Raw genomic sequence first — 23,592 nt, forward strand, 5'->3', positions numbered from 1 at the left:
CCTGGTCCCTTATTTAAGTTTTCTAGATTCCTGCTATGAGTGAGACCATCCGGTATTTTTCTTTTTCTTTCTGGCTTATTTCGCTGAGCATGATCCCTTCCAGCGCCATCCATGTTGCTGCAAATTGCATGTGTTTATCTTTTTTGAATGCTGAGTAATATTCCATGGTGTATATGTACCACATCTTCTTGATCCAGTCATCTATTTTTGGGCATTTGGGCTGTTTCCAAAGCTTAGCTATTGTAAACAGTGCTGCTATAAACATAGGGGTGCAGGTGTTCTTTGGAATTGATGTTTCTGTGTCCTTTGGGTAAATACCTAGGAGTGGAATTGCTGGATCATATGGAAGCTCTATGTTTAGTAGGTCCAGAAATCTCAACACAGCTCTCCATAGTGGTTGGACCAGTTTGCACTCCCACCAGCAGCAGCACTCAATTTTTTAATGCACATTTGTAAAGCTTCTGTGACGATATAGAATTGTGCTTTGGTTAGCTCATTGTACTAATTTTTTTAATAGACATTTTTCAGAGAAGTTTTAGGTTCACAGCAAAAGTGAGAGGAAAGTATAAAGATTTCCCAGATACTCCCTGCTCTCCCACACACACATGTATAGTCTCCCCTGTTATCAGCATTCCCACCTCCAGAGTAAAATGTTTTAACTGATAAACCTAAATTGACAAAGCATTACCTGAAGTTCACAGTTTATATCAGAGTACCCTCCGGATGTTGTATGTGCAGTGAGTTTGGACAAGTTTATAATGGCATTTGTCCATCATTAGAGTTTGAAACTGTTAAAAGCCCTCTGTGCTATACCATTTTATCCCTTCTGACCTCTGGGCCTTGGCAACCACTGAGTTTTTTACTGTTTCCATAGTTTTGCCTTTTTCAGATGCCATATAGTTGGATGCCATATAGTTGGTCAGAGGCCATATAGTCGGTCCTAATTTTTTTATGCTGCTCCAAGAGTGACACAGCAATGATCTGATCAAGTAGAAATTCCTCATAAGTTGTTTGATCACACAGAAATCAATTTTTGCATGATTTAAGAAATATAAGAGTGATCTACAGGTTTATAGCTTCCACTAAAACAATTACCTCAATATGATCTGACCCATAAGAGAGCAATAAATGATTTTTTACTATTTTTCCCAAATTTACTCATATTTTACTGATTTATTTTTCCCTTCTACTCCAAAATTTGGGTTTTTTTTTTAATTTTGTTAATCCAAGAAAGACAAATAACTGACTGATCTTAAAGGTTCTAAAATTTCAAAAATATCGTATTTTTAATTTATAACTGAATTAGACATATTCATTTTGACTTTTTAAAAACATTACATTAAATGTTATTTTTGTTACCATCTTACTGACATAAAGACACATTTAAAAGATAGAACATGTTATTATAAAGTACAATTAATTGTAATTTATCTTCCAATATATTATTTTAAATCAGAGCATCATAAAATGATAAGTTGAAAACTCCTCCCTCTTTTTTAAAAAATGGTATTTTCCAGAGAAAATGGTGTTTTCTTGACAAAAAATGAAATACACTTGAATACACTTGAATTCAAATGAATACACTTGAAATACACTTGAATCTGATTTCCTTTTACCTTGCAGTGTCACAATCATGAAAAAGTAATATCTACCTGTTTGTTTTTCTAGGGGTATTGAAATGATCAAATGAGATAATACATATGAAATATTTCATAATCTATTTAATACATAATGTTTAATACATATGAAATATTTCATAATCTATAAAACACCATGACTTATATTTGGTGATCTACATATTAGCTAAGCCTGTGAATCTGTAACACTAAATTAGACTTCCATGACTACATTAGCACTTTGCTGATCCATGAACATTGTTGTGGAGCATTTGTTGTTTAGCGAGACACTGGCTCAAATCCAGGTTGGTCATAAAAAGGAATAAATAGATTCTAAATGCAAGGATTGGCAAACTTTTTCTGTAAAGGGCCAAGCAATAAATATTTTAGGCTTTGCAGAACATACAGTCTCTATCACTTCTATTCCTCTGTGCTCTCATAGGGAAAGCAGCCACAGATAATTTACAAATGAATGAGCCTCACTGTGTTACCAAAAAAACCTTTCATTTACAGAAACTTGTGGCTAGTCCTCCAGCCATAATGTGCAGACTCTTAGGGTCTAAAAGAAATTACCAGCTCCTTAGATTCTAAAGAACTATTCATGACTTAGAGCAGAGAGAAAGGGAGTTGTGGAAATCCTATAGAGAGCACAAAATGCCTGGCAGTAAATATTTACTTGAGGGTCTACTATATGCCCCATTTATTTGGAGCTGGGGATAAATTAATGAGTAATGGAATTCCATACAAAAGGAAACAGTAACAAAGAGTTGGAAGGAATTTAAAGCAACATTGTGATTCATCCTTGTACTTTATCTGAGATAATAGTGAATCATTCTCCAACTTACAATGGTACCTGGTTTTGACTTTGCTGGGTATTTTCTTAAGGTCACCACAAATCAAGAAGACACATAATAATTCCAAAACAAATCTACATTTTGTATTCCTATAGGCCTTAAGCCATGACATAGTTCCATGACAAGGCACCTCTGTCCTTTCAGGAAACAGAGTATGTCATGAGAAGATGGAAATGTTGTGAGAGACAGAGATCTCTAACAAGTAAGGACCCCAAGTTTTTCCCCTGACAATTCCTGATGTGGATTCTTTTAGGCAAGTGATTAATTCATCTTCCCCGCTCAATGTTCTCTCCTGTAAAAACTGAGATCATTCATGCTTGTCATTCCTTTTCTTTCCAGGAGTTTCTTATAGTAATTTGAAGTTGAGATGGGATTTTAGAAATCTTTTGTAAATGTAAACTTACAAATGTGTGCTCAACTCAAGCAACCTACTTTCTGGTACCAGGACTTCCACAAGGTCAATGCATGAACTTGAGCAAGTCACAAAACCTCTTAAACATCATATGATGGGCCTAACTTAATTAACTTTATAAAGTCTTTTTAATCTGAGATCCTACAGTTGGAATGTGATGACCTATAAATGAAAACAAACTCTATATTTGATGTGTAAAGATAAAACATAGAAAATGAGGTGAGAATGTTTTAAATAAAATAAGAAAGCAAATAAAGTGCAAGCCCTTTATGAATAATTATGGTTTTTTCCTGACTTTAAAAATAGTATATTCTAAATGCTACTTTTAATGGCAAAACACTAAGAGTTATACTGCAGCTAGTTTGCCCTAGACTTTGCAAATAGTTTAGTTTGTAGTGGCCTTTAGACATGCTTTTCCCAAGGAAGAATCTGGGATGTACATATTGCCAGTAAGTAACCCAGATGAATAACGATATTATAATGTTACTAGCATTGCTGTTTAAAATGGACTGTTTAGAAATTAAATAGACACTTCTGGGGGTATGATAAGAAAGGTGATTATAGAGAGCTGTGTAAGCTCTTATTGAATAATACTTGCTAGCTGAACTCAGTTGTAGCATTTTAGACCAAAGTCAACTTCTAGGCCATTAAGAAATGGAAACCAAGTATTTTTAAAATGGGTGCGTGCTGACTAAGCATACTCAACAAACTTTCTTCTGTCCCACATCTCTCACAGCACCTTCAGTATTAAGATCAATCAAAGTGGAAAGTAAAGAAAGGAGTGTTTTGGAGGGGCAAGGGTGTCCAGTAATAAGGAAAGCAACGGATTGGATTAACCTGAACAAAAAAGCCCACCTCTCCTTCCTGTCTTAATGACAGTAAAAAACACATGCACAAACATATATGCATTTTGATTTATAATAGTGCTGGAAAATGAGGTATGCCATTGTATGGTGAAGGAATAAGTAAGAATCTTTGAAAAAAAAGTAGATATGATTATGAAGTTCATGAAGAAAACACAATTTCAAACGATCACATCAATGAATTGTTACAACAAATAGGAACACTGCAAGTTTATGTACTCAAAATAAGCCAGTAAATTAGAAAATTTTTTTAAAAATAGAAAATAAAGGTATTCCAAGCAAAATCTAACAAAAGGAAAATAGTTTATTTTTTTTCCATTTTTATTTTACTACTTTTATTTCACAGGGGCACTTAGATCTGTACAAACTCAGATTGATTTATTTCCTGAAAATGTTTTGCTGAACACAGTCTTTTTGAGGACCAGGGATTCTCTGTAGCCAGTTAGGCTATTGAAGGCCACCCTGTCAACCTATCTCATGGAGGAGCAGTACCTTTCATCACTTCTGATTATCTAAGTGTCCTCTGGCGAAAGGAGGTAAAGAGGTTGGGTTTTGTTTTCCAGAATAAATCTCATGTCAGTGATCTCCCTCTCACCAGCAATGGGGTATACAAGATAGGCCCCAACTACCAAAATCACATTCAAGAAAAAGTGTTAAGAATATAACCCAGGGGTCCAATCCATTCGTGTTATCAGAGAAAGGTAGGCCTGGGTTGCGTATCAGGTAATTTGCTGAAGAATTAGAAGGTGATTTAGGCCAATTCAAAGAGAGGCTATAATTTTCCCATGATTGGTCTTGAATATCTTTCTGAAACAAACCACATGAATGGAACAATGGCATGGAACATAGCTGAAGGTTCTTATTATCAGACACTTTTTCCTATATATATATATTTTTTTAAAGATTTATTTATTTATTTATTATTCATTTATTTATACAAGCACTGGGTACAGTCAGAAGCGCAGGAGGGTGAGAGAATTCACCAGAGCCAGAGCGGGGAGCAGAGCAGGCAGAAGGACAGAGGTACACTGCTGAGGGGAGCAGCGGGCGGCAGGAGAGGTCTGCGCGCCATGTGGGATCCTCCTCCAGTGGCGGGGAGCAGCCAGGGATCGAACTGGCGCTGCAAAGGCTGTGGGCAGCTTCGCAACCCAGCACTCAACCGCTGCGCCACAGGGGAGGCCCTTTCCTATATATTTTATTTCTTTGTATCTAGACATTCCTCTATCAATGAGATATTCTTAAATTTTCATCCACTAGTGGTAAATATGACCATAATCTTAAAAATGTATGATTCTTTTCCACAACTTCCATAAACAAGAAAACACATTATATTTCTGAGAGTTCTGTTTATATCGAGAGAGCAATAGCATTGTGTTCCCCTAAGTACAGTGAGGAAATGTGTGATATTAGACTGTTTGGGTTTTTTTTTTTTTAACTTAAAAGGAGAGTAGTTTTAGTAATATATATTTTATTTTTTAAAGATTTATTTTATTTATGCATACAAGAGTGGGGATATAGGCCAGAGGTGTGGGGTAGGGAAGGGAGAGCGAGGACCCACAAGAGACAGAGTGGGGAGCAGAACCAACAGATTGACTGAAATACAAGTTTTAGACAGAGTAGAATATACGACAAATATATTTGAAAGGAATAAAGGAATATTTTACATTGATGAAGATATCTACTAAGAATATAAAAATTCATAAACCTTTAACCTTTAAGCCCTTAACAATATACAAGGAAATATTTAAAGTCATAACCAATAAAAATACAAAGAAATATGGGCAAATTTATGTAATGAAGGGAGATTTCTAGTATACTTCTTCCAGAAATCACCTGTTCAAGAAGACTGAAAATATGTTCAGGTTGAGGATTTCATAAAACAATTAATCAAGTGTAATTTGAATCTTAATTAAAAATATACATTATTTTAAGCATACATGGAATAATTAGAATCTAATTCTGATCAATAATTAGATCATGAAGCATATTTCATCAAATTCTAAGAAGCAGAAATCACACAGGTCACAAACTGATTACAATTTGATAAAATTAGAAAATAACAAAAATATGAGAGTCAGTCATCATCCCCAGCCAATTCATCCACCTGGAATTCACAAAAACCCTTCCTAATAACTCTGGGCTTACATGGAAATAAAAAAAGAAATTAAAAACTATTATAAGTGTTTATAATACCACCAGGGAAATCCAAGTGGAAACAATGAAATTCCTTTTGTTCTTTATCAGATTGTCAAAGTTTGAAAAGACTTAATGGTATGTAGGTAGAGTAGGGGCCAATTGCTATTTGTACAAGAGGGTTTGGGGGGGGCAAACTTTCTTTGTTAAAAATTTCAAAATGTCATTTGATTTGACAAATCTATATCTCCACCCTAAATATATACTTGCTTGTGTGATAATGGGGATAGGTACAATGATATCAATTGCAGTAAAGGAGATGGTAAAAACAAAAAAAAAAAGACAAACATATCACTGGATGACAAAATAATAAACTCAGGGAATTATTAATGATGGCATATCCATAATATGGTCTACTACATAGCAGTTAAAATCATATGTTTGCACTGACATATCGCAATGTATATTAAATTAAAAAACAAGTTGAAGAGAACACATATATAGTATTGCCACATTTATTTTTTAATAAATGTTGTAGTTCTCTACAACATTTACAACATGTCGGAGCAGGAATGGTCACTGAGCAGGTTTTCTGATCCAGCAGACAGGGTAAAGGAGGAGTCAGAGTGCTCAGTGGTTTCTGCAGGTCTTTTATTGGGGTTCTCCAGGCATACGGCAGGCAGGGGTGCTGGGGGTCTGGGAGGCTGGCAGGCCTCCCAGGCCACAGCAAGTCTTCATTCTGGGCTCTCCGACCTTCTGTCTCTCCCTGGGCTTCTGCTGCTGCTGGCATCCCTGTGACGCCGCCCTTAAAAGCCCAGTCTTAGCCCAGCTGAATCCCATCTACCTATGCCCACACCCTACTCCAGGTGCCCGCCATCAGGCATGCATTCAGGACCACAAGGATCCATCATCCATCCTGATGGTGGGAGGGCAGAAAAGTCTGACATTTTTTCCTTACCCTACACAACACATACAAGATGGGAGTGTGTGTGTGTGTGTGTGTGTGTAAATGCAAATAAAAAGATCTGGAAGTGTATATGTGTAGGGTAAGGTAAAATGTCAGGCTTTTCTGCCCTCCCACCATCAGGATAGATGATGGAACCTTGCGGTTCTGAATGCATGCCTGATGGTGGGCACCTGGAGGAGGGTGTGGGCATAGGTAGATGAGATTCACCTGGGCTAAGACTGGGCTTTTAAGGGCGGCTTCACGGGGACGCCAGCAGAAGCCGAAAGAGAAGCCGAGAAAGAAGCAGGAGAAGCTGAAAGAGAAGCAGAGAGGGCCTGAGAGCCCAGGTAGAGTGAAGACTTGCTGGGGGCTGGGAGGCCTATCAGCCTCCCGGCCCCCCAGCACCCCTGCCTGCTGTGTACTGGGTAAATCCCAATAAACGACCTGCAAAAACCACTGAGGACTCTGAATTCTCCTTTACCTGGTTTGTTGGATCATAGAAAACCTGCTCACTGGCCTGGCCTGCCCCTACAATATGTCAAACCAAAATGGTGATTACTACCTTACAAAGATTAGAATTGAGAGGTGATGAGACGGGGCAGAAGAGTCAAGAAAACCTTTAGTTTTGGTAATATTGGTTGAATTTTCAAAATCATAGTAATCTATTACCTGTAAGTTTTAGGAAAATACCATGCTTACAACTCAGTCCTGCTGGTAGAAAATCAGGTGCTATCATAAATGCCTCATGGCATGAAACCATTCCATCATTACAGAGAAAGACATGTAGAAAATTGAAAAACTCACAATACTTATGCCACAGCAGTTTTCTTTGTCAGTTGTTTTGTCCTGCCCAGTGTGATGTTTGTTTGTATGTGTCTATTTTCTAAGCTCCTCGTTATCATTAAATCGAATGTGTTCCTTTTCTCTACTCCTAAGGCCTTGTATATTAAGCGTATTAATATGCTCTTTTTTTCCCCTTTGCCTTTACCAGCTGAAATTAAAATTTTGTTCATGCAGTCTTTTTTAACATGAAAAGGCGAGACTAAGACAAAACTCTGCAGCCTAGGGTGGCCATAAATCACATGCATTCCAGAAGCACTGCATGCCGAGGGCTCACAACTGATTCTCATTAACTTTGCCCGCTCATATGGGATAGATTTGGCTGAGTGAGGATTTCCTCAGAATTCTCTGCCGGTCTTTCAGTTGAAGGCAGCTCAAAATGTGCTTAGTCAGCAGCCAAAAGCTGAGGCCACTTTACAGCCAGTGCACTCTGAGCTGTTTCTAAGTCCTAGGGAAGTCAGTTCTCTGGAAGAAGACTTCACACTTGGGGAAGTTATTAACCATGTAGTACAAATAGAAGAAGTAAATTGACATCATCTTTGACATGATTAAATATAAGGTCACAGACTCCTCTTCCTCCACAGCAAGTCACCAAAGACAGTACTGGAAGGTGCTTTTAATGAAGGTCGGCGTCCTAGAGTTCTGGCAGGTAGTCTGACCCGAGTGACACGCCAGCTTTGGATCTCTTCCCTCCATCCAGTAGGCTACCAAGGCCCAAGGGGTGCTGTATATTGCTTCTCAAAAGTATTGAGCTGTTTCTTTAAAGCCGAAGTAGCTCGTAGTAAAGTGGTCAGCTGAGGAATAGTTTCCACACTGCTTTAGTTTCATAGTCTTGAGTTTTTCTGATCTTTCTTAGAAAAGACTATAAAAACTATACCTAAATCAACCAGATGGCTTTATAGATGTCTGGACTCTTTCAATTTACATAGTAAAAATGGAGTTTTATGAAAAAGGCTTATAGAAAATAAAATAAAATAATGGTGCTTCAAATGGTCCTCTTCCCCTAGTTTCCTTGACATGGCGTTTTAGGGTCTGGGGGGATGTCTGCTGATTTCTGAGCTTGTCACCCACAATAGCATTTGCTCTGCACCAACTTTTAACCCTTGTAGTCCTGGAAAAGGCATTTACCACTTTAAATAAAAGAGTAGACTACCAAAGGAGGAACATGGAAAAGTCAATTTTCTTTTGTTCTGTCTATTTAGAATGTGAGTGAGGGAAAGCATACCATCTGGAACCAAAATCCTGGGTTCTATACCCAGCTCTGCCACTGAGGCTCATGTGAACTCACACCTGCTATTTGATGTCTTGAGACTCACCTGCAAGTCTAGAACCCCCTTTGGCTGATGAGAGGACTGGGAGCAAGTGAGGGAGCACATGTGGAAGCTCTTAAAACAACACCATGAGCCACACCTGGATATTATTAGTTGGCAAATTCACCTAAGGGAAATAAAAGTTGAAAAGACTTTAAAGCAAGTAAATTAGTCCTAAACAAACATTCATCACCGTTCTAAGCTTTCCTAATTAAAATAATAATAATAATAATAATAATAATAAAAGACTACTTAGAAAATAATGTCTTGAGAAACACTAAAAATTATTTATTAAAGTTGCACTCTTAGGATAATGAAAATTCCTATTATCACTGTTGTCATCATTTATTTGAATATTATATTTACTACTGAGGCAGACTTGGCAAAAAATAGTTTACCTAAAATAAAATACAAAGGCTATATTTTAAAAAACATGTTTATTTCAGGCAGGGATGTATGAAATAGAAGAATGCTACAGGTTTCCTTTTGCAGTTTTTAATACTTTTTTCCTTTGTTTCATGGTAATTTGAAATGCCCTCAATAACTTTCAAATCCAGTAATTGTCTTTGGCTTACAGTCTAAGGAAAGATTACCTTGTCATCCTGTCACTCCTGCTAAGAGCTATTGGTTAGAAAATTCCCATTTTTAAGATTCACTTCTCTTTGTATAAATCTACCTGTCCCCTGATTTTATCCATGATTTCCAAGAATTATGCAGGAATTATTATAACAACATGATTGATATTTTTAAAAAGAATTCCATTTCCTATGTATGCCAACTGTATTTACTTTCTTATGTCTTCTTTCAACTTTTCCCCATGGATACTTATTTTGAACACGATTATTGTTATAGTATATATGTGATAGTGAAGCTGTTTTATAATTTAATTTTATTGAAAACATTTGTATGTTGTAACATAAATGTAATAATTATCATCATGGCTAACTTGCATCAAATTGAGCCCATTATATGTAACATATACCTACTGTTAACCCTTTTATTTTATTTTTTTTTCTTTTTGATAAGTTGCAAATGATTTTCCTTAATTTTAATGAAGCCATAGTAGAAATTCCTACTATTAGAGTAGAGTTTGAAGATAATTATGGTTCTTGTCAAAATACTCTGGAGACCAGTTTAGAAAGTCAAATCAATAAAATGCCACCAGCCTCATATGGATAAACCTACTCCATGAACAATTCATCCCTTAAAGGCAGTGGCATTTAATTTAATCAAATCAGACTTCATTGATGTGATATATATTTCTTTGATTACCAAAAAAAGTGATGGAATTTTTTTTTTCAATTTATTACTTGTAATTTCTCATGAGAATTCTTTCACTTTATCGTTGCCTCTTTACCTCTTAGAAGTATGTATTTATTTTCATCAATTTAAATGAATTATTTCTGCATCGATTTAAACTGTCTTTCAATCCCATCTGTGGCAGTTTTTTCCTATTCTGACTCTTGATTATTACATTCACAAAAATGAGCTAGGTCTGCTTCTTGTACCATTAGGAAGGAAATATCTATGTTAGTGTAAAGCTACAATGAACATACTTTCTTTCCCCTCAAAAGTTACAGAGCAAGACCTTGCTATCACAAAAGGGTCACATGTGCCAGAAGGCCAAGTCCTGGTGGAGTGTAAGCACCTCTGTTTCTGTGCCAGGTGCACCCAGCAGGCTGGGTCCTGCTCTTCTAGGAAGACTTCCCTATTTCCAGTTCTGTTTTCCACAACTCTTAGAGCCAGGAGCCTGTCTCATTCTCTTCCAAGGCGAGGGCTGAGATCTGGAGAGGAGTTTTACCAGGTTCCAGGGAAGTAGCAGCATGGACTCCAGGTACCTCTCTATCCCTTTTACATACCACCAAATGATCACTTCACCCATTATGGGGCACATGTTTTTATATATATGGAGACATGATTGAAGTAGGACTTTGTGGTAAAACCAGGTGATGCCTGCACTCAGTTCACTTCATTTTTATTGCCTAAGGCATACCCACTAATATGCCTCTTTCCAGGGCCTAAGCCTGGAAAGGGCTAACGTAATCCATCCAAGCTATTGAGGACATAAAATATTCTAAGAAAATAACTCCCTGCCTTCTCCTGGAAACCTCTAGCCAGTGGTTACACTTACCCCTGGGTTGGAGCTCATGTTGTTGGCTCTTATTATATGTAACCAAATCTTTCCCACTTCTAATGAAACATATTCCTTTTAGTAAAATATTTCCCAGAAACCATATGGTTATATTCCACTAAAATAATATCCTTAGTAGTTTCAAGACTTTAAAAAATTTAAATGATTTTTTCTCACTTTATAATTATATATTTCTTCTTGGATTGCTTATTAAAACAATAAAATTTATAAAATAGCATCCCTATAGTGTAAACTACTTTCTAAAAAATCAAGTTTAAGAAAAATGTAAAGAATTTGGGGGGGAAATTAATGATCATTTCTTTAAACAATATTTCAAAATGTATCTTTGTTGACATGAAAATTCTTTTTATCAAATTTCTTAAAAAAGAAATTATACTGATGAATATCACCTTGATTTCCTAGTCACATAAAGTAAATTGCTTCTCGTTCATTCTGCTTACACACAGAGCCTTTGGTAAACACTTAAATGTGCCAAGACACACATTTATCCATGGTGTTCAGGATAAATAAATCATACTGTTTTCTCTTGTCACTGATGTTAGATCACCTTGTCTTTGTGAGCTAGTAAATAAATCAATCTATTTCTAGCAAGATTCTAGTAAAGCTCAATTTGGGTGACATCCTCCCTTGAAAGAACCATCACTCCTAGAAAAGTACACCAATATTATTGAAGTAACTCAGCTATATTCAATAAGAAGACTAAACTTTTCTTATCGACCTTGAGTACTAAACATTGATATAAGAAGTCCCAAAAACTCCCTTTGAAGTCAAGCTAAACTCCAAAGTGTGCCATTTATAATTTTAGTTTACTTTTCCAGTGTCCACAGACTTGTGTGTATAACTACACAATTCTATTTTCAATTCACTATTCTCTTACTCTGGTAGGCAGTTTTCCTTTAAAATTGATTTTGAAATGACCATTTCAGGAGATTGACCTAGATTTCGACTTGAGGACAAATATATGAACTCAACACCTCTATCTGGGTTAGGGAGTTATGAGACAGGTGACTCCCTAGGTGACTCCCTACTTAAATAACACAGGAAGCAGGGGTAATAAATCTTCATAAATTGGAAAATGATAAATGCAGTTACTTGGTAGTGCAAAAGAAGAAAAGAAAAGGAAAGGAAAGAAAAAAAGAAAAGGAAAGAAAGTAGAAGCAGGGAGAGAGGCAGGGAGGAGAGTGGAGAAGCTGAGGGAAAAGGAAAAAAAAGAAACAAATGAATGGATATCACATTTCTCTTCTTGGCTAGAATTACAGGTATCAGCAGCACTGAGTTATTTTTCAAACAAGCAATCTGATTCCTACCTTTCAAGTAGTGGCCATCTATGCAAAATGATGAAAGAGACCCCAGAATGCTATCAATAGATCTTCCTTCAGCTCAAGACGGAGACTTGGTTTATATTAACTCAGTCTCTATTTTCAGTCAGGTAGTAAGTACCCCCATACACTATTTTGAAAAGAGGGGGAATTCCTGACAAGTACTAGGTGGTTTTTAAAATACCTCGGTATCTACTACCATGGGGGCAGGGTTAGACTGCACATAAGAGGGTCGTATAACCCACTAATTTGGGGTGGGGTGGGGCAGTCAATGAAGCCATACAGTAGATGAGAAACCTAAATTTAGAAATGAAGTGCACAGGCAGATGGGATAAATAACCAAAGTCCTAGAGGACTAAAGTAACAGTAAATTTGGACCAAGGAATATGAAGCTGCGCTGAGAAACAAGAGTTCAGATCATGAAGACCTTTCATTTCACAAGGTATTTAAAACAACTTATACCCTATCCTCAGAAAACAAAGATCCATTTAAATTTTTTAACCACAACTGTGTTATCATTAGGCATAAGAATGCATGGGAGTGAGTCAAATTCCAGAAATTCTTTCCTTGGAGATTTATGGCTTCAGGATTAAGGTTTATGGCTCTGACACTGTTGAGGATAAATGTGATTGAGATTTAGTACAATAAGCTCAATTCTTGTTTTGCAAAGAGAAACAAGTATCTAGATTTGGATAAGGGCAATATTAACCAAAGAGCTCTCATTACTGAAGTAGGAAAAAGTGATTAGAAAGAGGAGTCTGAAACAATGAACACATTTAATCATTTGCCAAGTTGGTCATTATTTAATGATTGAAGAGAAAGGGTAAAATTAAGATGTAGGAGAATTGAAAAGCTTCAAAGAAGATAGTAGTTCCAGGGAGGAGACAAAGACAGAGAAAGGAAACACTAAGTGTCATAAAAATGGTTACAGGCTTTACCTATTTTGTTTGACTTGAGACACCTGTCTCTTGGAGAGGCGGGGCCTGCCTGGGTGGCTGTCAGGGAGTGTGCTCTGTTAGGATCGCTGTAAATGAGTAAGCAGAAGCTGTAAAAGGTGGTGGAAAACAGATGTTTCTAAGATGCCTCTGAATGTGTGTCATCAGTCTTTGTATGGGGAGATGATATTATTGACATTGTATCAATGCTGAGGGTTGTTCCTAGATTAAAGATTGGATTTGTTCTTATTTGTTTATACTCTCTTTCCTAATCTCGCTGAAGACTGATGGTAGGAATTCTCAATAGACTTGGAGGATTAATCTAACTGACTTTCTCTGTGCTTGAACAAAGGCCTTGGTCTTTTAGCACGATAGTAGTATCAACTACACTAATCAGACCCATGGTTTGTCATACATACAACATAAAAAACAAACAGAATTTGGGCAAGTATTTTTTTCAATGCTTTTTTTTTTTTTAACCAGTGATGAATGCAGAAGTTCCCATTTTTTCCATAATAGAAATCATAACAGCTGTGAGAACTAGGCTGTTTAATCAAAGGTGCAAGTAGTTGTCACAAGGCTTTATTTCATGAATTAAGTCTAAAAGCTGTATGTACTTTCATGAAGTCTCCTAATGGGATGGTAATGGTTATTACGGATGATAACATTTATTTAGACAAGTCAGAAATATCAAGTATGAAAGATGTTTAAAGCAAAAATGCCATAGACTGTTGCCCAAATGCACAGGCTAAAATTACCTATAATTTCAGGGAATGACATAAATTGTATTACAGAGTTGTCTCTGGATTTCATCTCATAGTTAAGGACAGCCTATAAATCACTGACATGACTCATGGGTCTCAGGTATGGTGCATCTGAAATCTAGCACCTGCTTTCCCAATCTGGTAAGCTACATTCATGTCCAAACACAGTATCCATATTTTCAGTCCTTTAGTATTGAGAGGATGAGCAAGTTTAAACTAAAAGAGTTAATTTCCTCATGTCTAAACTGTGCATTTAACCCATAAAACAGGATTTTTTTTTTTTTTTTTTGTAGACCATTTCAGAGGTGAATGCTATTTTGGGTTCTGTGTTTGGGATTTTGGATCAACCATATATAGGTAAACGTTATAAAAGACCCTAGCAGGTGTGACTTTGAATTGAGGTCATGCAACAAGTGGCAGAATGCTACATTAACTTCACTTTGGGGAAATCCAAGCTTTGTACTTGCCACACAGGATGTTTAATGAAAAAAGGGATTTTCCCCTCTGCTTTGGAACATATTGCTTCCTTCCCCTTCCTCAACTCTACATGTAAAAATATGCTCAATCAGTGAGCAAGTTGCCCTTTCATGGGTGACTGAATTGAGAGTAGAGCCATAAAGGATAGGGAGTGAGGGAGTTTTAGAGCCATAAAGGATAGGGAGTGAGGGAGTTTGAGCACTATGAGGACAGGAACCCCTTGAGCACATTGGGTAGCCGATCACATTTCTGGGCAGGATATAAAATATGTAGCTTGATATAAAATGTATAGCTATATGTAATATGCGTATATATATAATTTTTTAAAAATTGCCAGCCCACAAATGTATCCAACATTGCCCAAGTTTGGTGTTAGATCTCTATGCAAAGCCCAGCTCTCACATTCAGCAGCTCTATCCTTGAGTTTTCGTATCTATAAAATGGAAAATAATACGAACTAAATAAGGTTGTGAGGTTTAAGTGAGAATTTTTCTTTCCATGGTCTCCAAAACCACTCCAATTTTGCAAACCCTAAAAAAAAAAATTAAACAGGCCTACACAAAGAACACTACGTGGTGATCTGAGTCATGTGTTATGTGCCCAGTCCACTATTTCTCTTTACCTTGTAATCTGTGTCATTGGGTACTATACATCTGAATCATAAACCTCCGTCCTGTGTCTTCTTTTTTTTTTTTAGGAAAAAGAGACTCAAAAGAGGTCACAAAGCAAGTACATTATTAAGTGAGTTTGTGTGAATGTAACTTTTGTAGAACAAATGAGCTTCTTACTAGTTTTGGTACCATGGTGGACTTATTTCTAGTCTCAGTTGTTGGGTTTCATTTCCTAATCTCTTGAGTTAAGCCAGTGAGAAAACTTGAGTAAATCTCTTTGAGTTTGCCTTTCTCTAGGGTAAAATTTTTAGGATTCCAGATATAATCCATTCTGAAGGCTATATCTCCTCTGAATACTTATAATTGACAATAACCACACAGATTATTTGCCCAATCCACATCAGAACCTGGAATGTTGACCCACTGAAGTGTAGTTCCTCCTGGAAGAGATTTTTCTATATAATCTCAAGAAACACAATAACAAGTAGGTGTGTGTTTATCTTTAATTCCAGGAGATTATTGCTACCTTAAAGACTACACTATTACTACCTAAAACATAAATAAAATAACTTCTTGAGTTTTTCATCGTTTAGTTTTCTCAAATTCATTTTATTATTTTAAACTTTAACCTCATCAATACTTAATTTTCCTCCATCTATAAAGATAAAATGCAATGAAGTTTCAGAAATATAAATAACAATGATTTGTTTATTGATAAACAATGTCTTGGGTTTTCTGAGAACAAGTTAGACAGCACAATTCATTTGTGCTGGGTTAATGAATAATAAAGTTTAGACAATTGCTAGCAATTGAGAGTTTTCAAGGATTGTACCTTAAAACTGCAAGCTACAATAAAAATAACAAGGCTGTAATTTGGTGTAGGGTAGATGAAGATTGCTCAGGCTTTCGCTCTATTGGCCTCTGTGGCTATCACCAATGACCTTGAATGCAGGAAGCACTTGGGAGCATGGACTCAGGGCATGCATGCCTGACGGTGGACACCTGGAGTATGTGTGAGCATGCGTAAGTGGGCACACCTAAGCCTGGAGGCTGAGCATATAAGAGGACTGTGTGGCAGAGTGCAGTGGAGAGTAGTAGAGGACGCCAGCGAGCCCAGCAATTTGCTGGGGGCTAGGAGGCCTCCCAGTCTCCTGCCCAACCTCCCCCCAGCCTTCCCTGCCCCGCTTCCCCCCTGCCTGCCCTGCACCTAGTTGTCTTGCTACAAGTGGTATAGAAAGATTATTAAAAGCCTAAAAATGTCACTGAGGGCTCCAGGACTCTCCTTCACCCATCTGCCCGGTCCATAGAAAACCTGCTCTTGCCTTCCTGCTACTACAACTGGCATGCATGGGCAGGAGTCAACACCGACGGGTATGGAGCCCTCAGAGACCTCTGGAGAGATTGAGTGGGTGGCTGGCCACAAGTTTGTAGGTCTCAGTGGCCAGCCTCCTTTTTGTGTGGGCCTCCTGAGTCCCCAGTGCAGGTGGAGAGGACTCTGCACACGGTGGGGGAGACATTGGAAGGACATGGTGCCTGCTTGGAGGCAGGGCTGGGGGTTGAGTATTCCCTCACAGCTCTGCAAATGGAGTCCAGACAACACTGGAGGTGCCATGGCGGCACAGGTGGTGCACAAAGTTCAGGAGCTGCAAGAAGCACTAAAGACACTACAGGAGCACAGGAGGTAGATAAGGTTTGGGAGCTACAGGGGAAGACCTCGTGTGGAGGAGAGGGCCTGCGAGGACCAACCCACTGCCCTCCACAGAGAAGAAAGGACCATGATTCATCATTCAGAGTTCACCCAGTGCTGACACAAGTAAAAAAAAAAAAAAAACAACTGATTTGGACTAACAATCTAGCCAGAAGGCTGGGGAACTTTGGCACATTGATGTTATGTCTATGGGACCCTAGGGATGGATGGGATCATTTGTACACCCCAGGAGATGAAGATCATGGCGTGACTGGTGGACCTAAAGCAGCCTTGTGTGAAGTTCTCTGCAACCAGGCAGGGGAGATGTATCAAAAAAAGACAACTTAGACAAGGCAAAAGCTGGTGCCAATGTTGGGAAGACCTGAGTAAGTTGCGAAGCAGCTGAAGGATGTTAAAGAAGGTGGGAGAGGACCTCCCTGGTGGCTCAAGGGGTTGAGTCTCAGCACTGTGACGCTATCAGCAGCACAAGTTCGATCCCCAGACAGGGAGCTACCCACATGGCGCAGCAGACCTCTCCTGTCTCGTCCGCTGCTCCCCTCAGCAGTGTATTTCAGTCAGTCTGCCTGTTCTGCTCCCCACTCTCTGTGGTGAATCCTCCCACCCCACTCCCATACCTCTGGTCTATACTCCAGTTCTTGGATGCATAAATAAAATTAATCTTAAAAAAAAAAAAGGCTTGTGAGCCTCTTAAAATCACCTGTGGGTGATGCCCTGTTCACTTCTGAATAAGGGTGAGGTGCTGAGGAACCTTCCTCTGGGGACAGGTGGGGAACGTGGCTTGTGGTGACCACAGCCAAAGAGAGGATCAGAGAGAGGCCACATGTGGAGCTTGTATTCGCAGATTCCCGACCCATGGCAGGTGCAGAGTTGGCCTGAGTGCAGAGGTTTACTTGTCACATTGGTGATTATGAAAACCGGATGTTGGAGTGACAGCAGTGAGGACCCCTGGGGATTGAGCGATTTCCCCGAAAAGACTACAGAGTGTGTCATCTATCTGAGAGAGTGTGCATCCTGTGGGCGTATGTGGTGTGTGGCTTGTGACTGAAACCATAACCAGAAAAGGACAGGAAGCCTGATGGCTCCTGGAGTGTGACAGCACACTCCCCTTTCCATGAGCAGTGTCTTCAGTGGAAAACTTGATGTATCATCTACTGGAGCCAGTAACCATCTTGTCTTTTTTGCCTCTTGGTTGGGTGCCTTGACTGGGCTCAGTTGTATTGTTTTATTTTTGTTGTTGTATTCAGTAGTAGTCTGTTTACTTGTGGGCATGGCTGCAGTGTCCAATATACCAAGGGACACTTACGTGTAGATTGTACAGTGAAAAACCCGAGGGGGTGGATTGTAGGGTAAATGAAAATTGCTCAGGCTTTTGTGCCTTTGGCCTCTGTGGCTATCACCTGCAGCCTTGAATGCAGGAGGTGTTTGGGTGCATGGGCTCGGGGTAGGCATACCTGATGGCGGGCCCTTGAGTATGGTGCAGGCGTGTGTAACTGGGCACATCTGAGCCTAGAGGCTGAGTATAGATGGGTGTCAAGAGGCCCATGTTTCAGCGAGCCCAAGGAGGGCCCCCTGTCCAACTGGTTACCTCACTACAAATGGCACAGAAATGTCATTAAAAGCCTCAAAAAGCCATTGAAGTCTCTAACACTCTCCTTTGCTGGCTCTGCCCTGCTGCCTGTCTGCACTACATTTGGTATATAATGAGTTGTCCCACTTCAGCTGGACTATATAAAAATATATTCTTTATTCTCATATTAATCTGTTATAGTGGTTCTACATTTTCTATTTCTAATGGCAAAAGATAAAAAGGGAAATGTCTCAATCACAATACTTAGAAGTATTTTTTATTTTGGAAGAAGTGAGAACCTTTCCAGGTTTTTTTTATGAGTTGAGATACCTGTTCATACTGTTAGCATATCTATCCAGTTCATGCTTAATCAATGATTACTGTTTTGAAGATAAAAATTCTATGTGTTCAAAGTGTCACAAAACAACATTGGAGCTGCTTCACCACTCTGATCTAGACCACCCATCTCCCTCACTCATTTCTTATCTCAACATTTATTTTTATTTTATTTTAGTATTGTATTATTTTTTATTGAAGTAATGTAGGTTTACAACACTATGTGCGATTCAGAGATATAGATTCACACCTCTTCCCATATGTTACTATACCACACTCCCACTAGGCATCCATAGTCCTCCCTTTACTCAGCACCCCGCCTTCCCCCCCGGTAGCCTAAATTCTACAATTTCATTTTAACATCAAATAGAAGAACTATCTAGATCAGCAGTCAATCCCATTGCTACCATGTTCCTCATCCTTCAACTCAGCTGATCCTGAGTCCTACTAGCACCATGACCATCACTGCAGCCAGCTCTGTCCCTCACAGTTTCATTCTCGCTGTCACCTATCCTTTTTCTCACTCAGTGACACCATGAATACCCTTGCTTTCCTTTCTATAGTATCTTCTGGGATTGTTGTCACTAAATTTTAAGTCAATAAAGTCATTCTTATAAACCTTGCTAGGCCCTCTCATCCTATTGTACAAGTTTGTAATATGTGCCATTTATTAATAATTTTTTAGTCAAGTGTGCTTGGAAGACACTAGATTAGATGTTTTAAAAACTTCATTTGTGTTCTTCAATAAGTGTTCCCCAGATACACAAAAACCTCCTTTGAAGAAGCATCTTCAGGAAAGTGTTGCCTTAGTTGAGATTTGACTTTCTACTAAAAATGGCCCCTCTCCAGCACCCATAAGCATAAAAAAGGCTGTTTTTTCAGCCTCTTCCTGGAAGCCAAGAGATTGACAGATGCTATCTTAGTCTTCGAGAACGTCACTATATTTACTCATTTATATGCTGTGTTGTCATCATCTACTAACCTCTAAGACTTCCTACTCTTTAGTCACTTTATTGCTAGATGTATTAATTTCCCCTCTTTAACAATTATCCTGGACCAATTCATTATTCACATTTGATTCAACTAATGATAATAGTAGCAATAATGATAATACATCATTTTTAAATGTCTACTGCGCACCATAAATATCAATATCTTTAACTTCAAACATGCATTATCTCATGTATTCTCCATAACCACTGTAGAAAAGAGACGTTACTTCTGATTTGCTGATGAGGAAAATACACTATTTAACAAGTCCAAGGGCATACAGAAAATTAAGTGGCAGAACCACTTAATTCAGAGTCATCTTAGGCTGACTTGAAATAATCTTTGCCTGTTTTATAGTTATTCAAACTCTTTCCTCATGCCTCCCCAACTCCACTCCTTCATCATAGCATGGTCATTTCTTGGATCTTATGATGATCTCAAATGACTCCTTCTCCAAATTTTTAAACTCTGCAATTTCCTCTTGAGTAAGACATTCCACCTCCAACTCTTCCCTCCCTTCAGTGCCCTGCCCTTCTCCTTCACCTGCCCTCCCTGTTCTTTCCCTTGCAACTCTTTGTTATGTAGACACCATCATCATCTGCCACAGCTGCTTGTCTTCCCTTCACTCACTGGATAGTCCTGCAGTGCATTTAACATGGAGTGGACCCTATAAGGTGTTAATAGCTTGTAGATAGCTTAGAGCAAATATGACACCCATTTAATTTGCCAGCAGGATTATAAACAACAGGTCATCTATGAGAGCAGCCTTCTTCACCCACAAACTGATGCCAGCAAGCAACATGCTCTGTCTTCTAGAGTCAGCTTCAAACGTCTGTGCTCATTACTGGCTCCTCAGTGGTCCTTTCTCTCTGTGCCCAGCAAATATCTGAAAAATCACAAATTGATGTGCTGTTAGGATCAGAAGGGGCTGTAAAAGTCATATTACCCAACCCTTTCATTTTACAGATAAAGAGCCAAAGTCCAGAGGAGCCCATAAACTTACATTATCAGCAGAAATTACTGAAGATTAGATAAAGGTAACAATTTGCCTGGGCACTCTTAAGAAGGTTGTCCTAGTTTCAGATCTAATTCTGTTAGTGCACATACATTTTTCTTCATCAGTCACCTGTTGAGAGCATGTGTGTTATCAGAGGGAAGTAGGGCTGACCACTTTTTATAACTGCACAATGAGGTTATTTCTGTTGGGTGGGATGCTTGGTCCAGATTTCCCTTGCACCAGATGGCTGTCTCCCAAAAGCCCCAAAGTTCCTGGGATCATTAGGATTCCAGATGTGCTTGCTACTGCAGATCTGGGGTAATGTGGCTGCAGTTCACTTCTGGCCAAATGTGTGTTCAGCTGTTAGACTATATTCAGAAGCAAGTTTAGCAAGTACCTAATACATTTGATAATTTTATTTTTTGATTTTAGTCCTCAAAATAGAACATGATGCAGTATTTTAAGATATTCTGAATTAAGCAGTAAAAACCCTGCTGTATGAATAGCATGTTCTAGAAATGGATTGGAGAACATCTGAGACAATCTAACTCCTGGCCCCAGAATTCCAGTAGGTCTCCTTTCTTTATACATTGAATTTGTTCTGAATCTAATTAAACTATTTCCATTTTGCAAAATAACTCATTCTCTGTGTTAGTAAGATGTGCTCTGATATTAGAAAAAAAAATTGTTTTTACTTTAATGTGCTCCAGATTGGAGACCCTTATTAAGGTCGGTCTGCCTATTTCCCAGTTGTACTAATTAAGAGGACTAATTAAAAAGTATAATCATGCTAGTACCTCAGGATGAAAGTTTTGAGGGAATTAAAAAAAACTGACTGTGCAAATAATGTGAGAAAATGAATAACTTTTGCCCCAACTTCAATAAAAAGTTTATTGTTGGTTGGTTTTTATTTTGTTGTGTTTGCCAGTTGACTTTAGTACCTATTTCTTAGGTGGCATGTCTCTTCTGGATATCTGCCATCTGGAAAGCAGTGCCAGAATCCACTTTCTTCATATAGCTGTTAGTGTAATTAATGCTGAAATGGACCTACATCACTCTTGGTGCTAATGGGCAGAAGCCCATTTCTCAAAAGCAGTTTTTAAATCTAGTTCTTATCATTTGTGAAGGAGTTAAACAAGATTTCCAAGAGCCTCCTTCCATTTAAAGTCATTGATTCTCAAACATTATTAAAATGGCCATCCTTCCAAAAGCAATATACAGATTCAATGCTATTCCAATCAAAATTTCAATGTCATTCTTCAAAGAAATAGAACAATTATTGATGAAATTCATATGGAATCACAAAAAACCCCGAATAGCCAAAGCTCTCCTGAAAAAAAAAAAGAAGGGAATGGAGGCATCACACTCCCAGACTTCAAACTCTACTACAAAGCCATAATCATCAAAACTGCATGGTATTGGAACAAGAACAGACATACAGACCAATGGAATCGAATAGAAAATCCAGAAATAAACCCACAGATTTATGGTCAACTAATCTTTGACAAAGGAGCAAAGACTATGCTTTGGAGCAAAGAAAGTTTGTTCAATAAATGGTGCTGGGAAAACTGGGTCGCTACATGCAAAAGAATGAAGCTTGACCACTACCTCACACCATACACAAAAATCAACTCAAAATGGATTAAAGAACTAGACATAAGACCTGAAACCATAAAATATATAGAAGGAAATATAGGCGAAACACTACGTGATTTGCACATCAAAGACATCTTTACAGACACATCACCCAAAGCAGTGATAGTGAAGGCAAAGATAAACAGCTGGGACTACATCAAATTAAAGAGCTTCTGCACAGCAAAAGAGACAATAACAAAAACAAAGAGAAACCCCACCAACTGGGAGAACATTTTTGCACCCAACACTAATGATAAAGGACTGATCACAAAAATCTGCAAAGAGCTGATGAGACTCAACAACAGCAAAGAAAATAATCCAGTCAAAAAATGGGCAGAAGAGCTAAAAAGAAACTTCTCTGAAGAGGAAATGCGAATGGCCAACAGGCATATGAAAAAATGTTCAACATCACTTGTCATCAGGGAAATGCAAATCAAAACTACCATGAGATACCATCTTACACCAGTGAGAATGGCACATATTAAAAAAACTAGCAACAACAAATGTTGGCGAGGGTGTGGAGAAAAAGGAACTCTTCTGCACTGTTGGTGGGAGTGCAAACTGGTCCAACCACTGTGGGAAGCTGTGTGGAGATTTCTGGACCTACTAAACATAGAGCTTCCATATGATCCAGCAATTCCACTCCTAGGTATTTACCCAAAGGACACAGAAACATCAATTCCAAAGAGCACCTGCACCCCTATGTTTATAGCAGCACTGTTTACAATAGCTAAGCTTTGGAAACAGCCCAAATGCCCAAAAATAGATGACTGGATCAAGAAGATGTGGTACATATACACCATGGAATATTACTCAGCATTCAAAAAAGATAAACACATGCAATTTGCAGCAACATGGATGGCGCTGGAAGGGATCATGCTCAGCAAAATAAGCCAAAAAGAAAAAGAAAAATACCGGATGGTCTCACTCATAGCAGGAATCTAGAAAACTTAAATAAGGGACCAGGAAAATGAATAACTATAAGAAAGTGAAAATCAAAATCAACAAAAAACTATGAACCAGAGACACTTTTAGGGGGGCGGGGGCGGGAGGGGAGGGATTGGGGTCAGAATGGGGGGGCTGCAATTGTATGGGGAATATAACAATAAAATTTATTTAAAAAATAA

At 38.3% G+C, this 23,592-nt stretch overlaps 1 protein-coding gene across 1 annotated transcript in view; it reads left to right on the forward strand.

Annotated features, from left to right (window-relative positions):
- Positions 1 to 23,592, forward strand: part of SGK1 (serum/glucocorticoid regulated kinase 1) — a gene marked incomplete at both ends in the record, with an annotated part of 110,957 nt that overhangs the window by 37,947 nt on the left and 49,418 nt on the right. The window lies entirely within an intron of this gene.

This window comes from Talpa europaea (genome assembly GCF_964194135.1).
Source record: "Talpa europaea genome assembly, chromosome: 2".
In the NCBI taxonomy this organism is placed as follows: Eukaryota; Metazoa; Chordata; class Mammalia; order Eulipotyphla; family Talpidae; genus Talpa; species Talpa europaea.